Genomic DNA, 6,063 nt, shown 5'->3' on the forward strand with positions numbered 1-6,063 from the left:
ATAAAAATCGAATTTTTATGCACGATTGTTAAAAAACTCTCCCCACTATAATTATGTGCTATAGCCTTTCACACTTCGCCAAACGAATGTTTACTCTTTTACCTAACCACCCCATCCCCTTCTTCCCTTGATGGCAGAAACCTCGGTATTCCCTTAAACATGTTTTCGTGTTTTTTCGTTGTTTGTTTTGTTTTTGTTTTTGTTTTCTTTTTACATTTCTTGATTTTCTTATTTGATATATACGGCAATCAATTTTACTGTCAGGTATGTTTTGTTCATTCTCGACTCAACTAATCAAATAGGATGTTCGACCTCATGATGACTTGGCATGTCGTCTCTCCACTCCTTCTTCAGATCATGCTACTAAAATAGATATCTGAACAGCAATGAGTGATTTGTTATGACGATGTAAATAACTACATCGCCATTACAAACGGAGACTTCTTTAGTCTAGTCTTTCCTCTTGTATGCATGATCTTGCAATGTCAGGAGCGTATTCGCACTTTATGGCAAACTATACACTCGCCCATCCCCCCCCCCAAAAAAAAAAAAACTTCTTCACCAAAAAAGACTTTACCGGTACATACTATCTGATCAAGCACTAGCATACTGCTCTTAACTGGCTGAAATGACATATTTTTGTTATTTTGTTAACTTTTTTTTTTAATTTTACCAGTGACACGTTTAAGCAGGTTAAAAGCCCCTTAAAGGTGGAGCCATGAAATTGATTTTTTGTTGTTGAAAATATCACTTTACCGATACCATGATGGCTCGACACCACAGTACTAACAAAAACATACACTCTAAAAAATATTGGGTAATTATGTGTCCAACCAACATTGGGCATTTTTATTCATCCAGTGTGATGAAAATTTTGCCCATTCTAAAGAAATTGCTGCTTATTTTTTAAAACTTACTGGACAATATGCTTCCTGCATTGGGTAAAATACTGCCCCAAATTGGTTGGACACATAATTACCCTCGTGGTGGTTAAAATTTTACCCAATAATTTTTTTACAGTGTACATGGTGTAGACAACCCTTTATATACATTTAGAGTTAACTGGATAAATTGAACCACGGTTTCAAAAAGCATACCGTTAAAATTATGTCAAATGTAGTAATAAAATCTATCAGTAAGGCCGTGTTTATAAGGTCAATGACAAATTGATTTCCCTCACAACCCCCTATCAATTCCAGGGTAACTTAAACGACCCTTAAATCAACTCTAATTTGACTGACTACCCGATAAGCTCATGAGCAAGGGCTAATTATAAAAGGGATTTAAACAGTGCGTGAGACCAAACTAGTAGCAGAGAGAAATGAGATCGAATTTATTGAGTTAAAGTTCTAAGGTTACTTTGTAAAAATGAGTAGGAAAATCCCACGCGTTAAAAAAGCATGATAAAATATATATTGTAAAGATACACGAAGTCCTGAAAGCATGCATGCCCAAACAAATGCGATTCAAACTGTACAAAAACAAATGTGAATATTACCAAAAAAATTCTAGCTGAATACCTCGTATAAAGCAGCAGTTTATTTTTAATGGAACTATGTAGCCAACCATAGACATCTTTGTGACAATTTCATATTCCAACCTCCATAAGCCTTACCTCTGCCATATTGCCTCTGTCATTTTTACCTATGCCATTTATTACCTGGCAACTTGTTTTAGACTCTCACACTGAATTTTTTGGTCTATGACACAAACATGAAAAATACAAAAATTATTCATCATGAATCATAACAGTTGTATTTCCCCCATTATCGAGTTCTTGCCCAATATGATATACGAATTTATATATTTGGAGATCTGAATTTTTATTATTTCAAATTTATAATTAAAATGACAATGATTCTAATCAAATGTGTAGCAGAATTGCGTAATGGATGCCTACACTATCATGTGACTCGAATCTTCTTGTGACTTAATTTTAGGTGACAAATTATAATTTACTGTCATCTTTATCGTAATATCTATAATCCTCTAGGAAGAAACGAGTCTTATTCGACGAGAACAATACGGGTGCCTTTGTATTAAGATCCGATGGTCGTATGATCATTAAAACTCTGGTCACATTGACCAGAATTTGCTCCAGTTTGAACTAGAATAAAGTTGGTCAACATCGTATTGTAATCAGGCAATCGACCCAAATGTGACGAGATTTGTTTATCGGCTGATTTGCGGGCAGAACTACTGTAGTTTCCCATGTGCAATATAGATTAATTCTAATATGGACGATAATAGTCATTTTGCATCACACATATTAATGTTGAGTGAAAATTTGTGGAAAATGAAAACTTAGAAGAAAATTGTTTTGTAAAAGAAAGAAAGAAAAAGTTGATATAACTGGGCATGATGGCTTAGTGGTAGAGAGCCCGCTTCATGAACGGGGGTCTTAGGTTCGATCTCCGGCCGAGTCATACCAAAGACTTTTTTAAAAATGGGACCTTCTGCCTTCTTGTCAGGTTCTCAACTTTTGAGAATGGAGAAGAGTAATAATTTAATAATCAATGGTCAAAGAGGGAACATTCATGTTTGCTGATGAATAGATGTTTGGTCAATTGTTTCTGTTTGTTTCTGTTTCTGTTTGTGGTAACTCCCGTAGGAACTCGGCAGGACAGCATTTTTGCTGGTAAACGCCAAGCTGGTATATAACCAATTACCTTGGAAACATTTTACGTCTAGGTTAATCAGTCATAGTGGCTGACGTAATAGACGACAGATATCACTATTGGGCCTTTTTATCAAAGTGGATCCAATGGCAGAGTTGGGATTCGAACTCACAACCTTGCGATTATGAGTCCAATGCTCTAACCACTGGACCACACGACCCTTGTATACAACGCTGGGCGAATTTGACATTTAATTTTCGAGGACATTCATATAATGGGTAAATTTACTCGCTAAGTGCTTACCAGACGTACATGATCCCCCTTTTTTAAGGCATACTGCGTAATTCTTTTCGCTTGTATCATCTTGTATATTCATAAAGGAAATTTCATTTCGATTCTATGAAATGGAAGTGCAAAAGGCCCGGACTTAAAAAAAAGGTCAACATTTGAGTAAAGTATTTGAAAAATAACAAAATTTGTGGCTAGAATCTGCCCAATTTTTTGTGAATTTTGGTCATGTCAATCCTTCGGACACACTATTACAGATTCGTTATTTTGACCTATCCATTGGAGTGAGTGTATGAGGATGTACCATATTATCAGATAATTATATGATAAAAGGAGATATCAACAGTGAGCAAGAGTATTCGTTCAAGGGCAATGAGAAAAGTAGTCAAACTGCTACATGTGAGATAAGAATGTCCCGAAACTTCGACAGCTGCCCACTATGGACCCCATGCATGGAAGAACAATACTGTCATATTGATAAAACTGAATATGGGCTATCCACCATTTTGTATTTTTTGTTGATTTTATACGGAATATAATAGTATATTTAAGTATTATGATAATCATTCAATTGAAAATGTTATATGGGCAGCTGCAATTAGTTAAACAAAAGCTAGATGAGATAACACTTTAGTCATGGCGTTGTAACGGAATGATTTGATCTGTAACCTCGACTCGGCTTACACAAGACTTTGCTTCTGTCGTGTTTGTGAAAACTGCTGAAGAGGATTTTGATTCCAATTTATTTCGATCTACGCGGTTATTTCAGTGTGTTATGCCTTATTTTGGCCTCTAAAAACTTCCCAAGATGATTGTTTCTAACATCTGTTACTCAATTGTCTTATGGGATTATCTAACTTCTTTGGGCCTCTTCACAGAGTATAATGTATGGGGATGTCTCTGGCGAAGTGCCACAATTTGTCTAGCAAATATAATGCTGTAGCACACACGCCCCTGCCCTTAATTGCCACTGCCCCTACCCTCCCTCCTTTTATTTTTCTTTTCCTACCTTTGTCTGTCTCCCACTCGCTCCCCCTCTCTATCAATTCTTATGGTAGATAGCGTAACCTGCTACTTGAGTATTTTCACTTCAATTAATTTTGACAAACTGTAATGAACAAAATAATGGTTGACAGCATTTCCATTTTGAGTACAAGGCAGTCATATTATCATCATCATCGTCATCAGTATTGTTTATTATCATTAATTGCTGTTATTATCGTTATCATCACACTTTTTACATTTTATTTCATTATTATCATTATCATCATTATTATTATTATGATTATCATTATTATTATTATTATATCATTATCATCATTTATCATAATCATCATCATTATCATCATCATCATTATTATTATCACTATTTTCATTATAATCAACATCACTAATTAAATATAATAAATAAAGAGAATAAGGTAGCAATAATTCATGAGCTATATACAAAATAAAAGATATGTTTAGAGTGGCTAAAGATAAATATTCTTTCATTGATTTGACAAAATATCCATGCAAGTTGTGATTACATAACAGTATTTTGGACAATATACGCATGCACCAATGATAACTGTTGGTCATTGTAAGTTTTTGCAATTGAAGATCAGTGACAGTGCAAGTAATTTGACTAGAAGACTATCCATTTCCAAACCTTTCGGAAAATGTCGAATGATCTTTTACTTTAAAATTTTGAATAAGAAATAGGAACAAAGTTCCCCAAGGGAGTGTTTTGAAATTATAAAAAAAAATGAAAATCATATAAAAACAAGAGCTTGAAACAGAAAATATTCATATTCTGTCACCCAAACTTAAAATGGTTGTGTGTTTACTGCCCAAGACACGTTAATGCTCACTCTCCAGGAATGACCTGCATATGACACACAAGGGACATGGATTAAAAAACCCCGAGAGATGAGGTCATTATGACGCATCCTCACCAGGATGGGTCTCCGTTGTTAGGAAGGGGGCTTTGGGCAGGAAACGGGTACAGGAGACATGGTCTTACAGATCACCAACCACTAGACATCAACGACCCAACGAGAAAACAGTTTGTATTCCTTACAGCACTGTTAGCAACATAGGTCCATCAGTCTTTTTTTAAGTTGGCAATAAATAGTTATACATGTAGTAGGAATCTTGAATCTTCACTTAAATTAAAGCAAATATAGTGAGATAGTAATTAAAATTTATGTTTAGAGTATAGGCACCAACACCATAGCTACATTATCAGAGATCTTGGATCTTTTCTGAGGACAGTCGACTCGTCACATTCCTCATGTCTCCAGCCAACGAAAATAAGAAACGACTTAACTTTATGTCAAAATATTGGAAATCCTTTATGAAGCGCTTTGGGTATCATAAAAGTTTGATAACTATTATGTATTATTCCGTTGAAACAACAAATGTGTGGTAATTGGGATTCTGAGTATAAATATAATGTAGGACTGATTATTTTTGTTTATCATTATGGTTTAGTTTTAATAAGATGACATTTTAAGTCATCATCGATATCATCGTCACCACCACAAAGTTTAATCATCACCATCACAACCACGACGACCATCATCATTATCATCACCATCATCTTCTCATATTTATCATTGCAACATCATTATCATTACCATTACATTATCATTATTGCCGTCACCATGCGTCTTCGTCGTCATCACTGGGCGATATTGATGATCGTTGGAAATAGATGGTCTAAGATAGGATCTGTCATCATCACTGAATCTCCCTTAACCAGTTATTCCATTTATCACTTTAATCATTACCAGGTCTGAGAGCTACAGCTTAGCGTGATCATCATATCTCCTGTGCTTGAAACTGATTCCACTATCAAAGTAATTGTCTGGTCCCAAATCTGATATACAATGGGAAACATGATGGCCATCTTTGATCAAGTTGATGCAATTTGAGATGGTTAGCAAACTAAAAATGTTAAAGATGCTGTTAAATCGGACAGCGACAATGAAAATGTTTATACTTTATGACTAGAATTTAATAGACTATTGGAGGGAAATTGTCCTCGACAGCTATTTGCAATTATTGTTTTTATTGTAACTGATTAATAATGCAAATGATAAATAACGAAATCAACGAAAGTGAATGTCTGAATATAAGCAGTGTAACAGTCTGCAACTTAAGACAACAGTGG

This window comes from Lytechinus pictus, chromosome 1 (genome assembly GCF_037042905.1).
Source record: "Lytechinus pictus isolate F3 Inbred chromosome 1, Lp3.0, whole genome shotgun sequence".
NCBI lineage: Eukaryota > Metazoa > Echinodermata > Echinoidea > Temnopleuroida > Toxopneustidae > Lytechinus > Lytechinus pictus.